This window comes from Echinops telfairi, unplaced genomic scaffold, assembly GCF_000313985.2.
Source record: "Echinops telfairi isolate 266 unplaced genomic scaffold, ASM31398v2 ScPeMD7_10;HRSCAF=50, whole genome shotgun sequence".
Classification (NCBI taxonomy): domain Eukaryota; kingdom Metazoa; phylum Chordata; class Mammalia; order Afrosoricida; family Tenrecidae; genus Echinops; species Echinops telfairi.
The window spans coordinates 13,041,436-13,041,993 of NW_022103907.1; positions in this window are offsets into that span (position 1 = coordinate 13,041,436).

The window sequence follows — 558 nt, forward strand, 5'->3', positions numbered from 1 at the left end:
TGATTGTTACACACACATGTAATGACCATGGCTATTATCTCTGGGTAGGGAAGTCAGCAGTGATTTTTTTTCCTTTCTACTTTGGGTTTATCTGCAGTTTCCAGATTGCCTGCAAAAACCTATATCATTCTTGTGAGGAGAGAAAAGTTTCAAGGTGCTATTTTTAACATGTTTCTCTAAAGATTTATTGTAAAACAAAATAAGCTGCAGAACTGAAGCAAACACACAGACATAGTCAACAAACAATTTTGGTTATCTCTTAAGAGGAAGGTTTGTGGGAAGCGATCTGGAGATTTCAATATCTTTACAGTGTGTATTTTATTATTATCTCTGTAAGCAAAAGGGTAATGTCGATTTAAAGTGGATAGGCACCTCAGAGTCGCAGAAGGGCTGCACAACGTTCCGTTGGACCCAAAGGTCCTTCTGCTGTTGAACATTTTAGTTCATTTCCACCTTCTCATTATGACGAACAATGACAATGCTGTGGGGAGCATCTTCGTTCTCTAAGCTTTTCCTCGACTCATTATTTCCTATGATCAATTTCAAGAAAGGGAATTC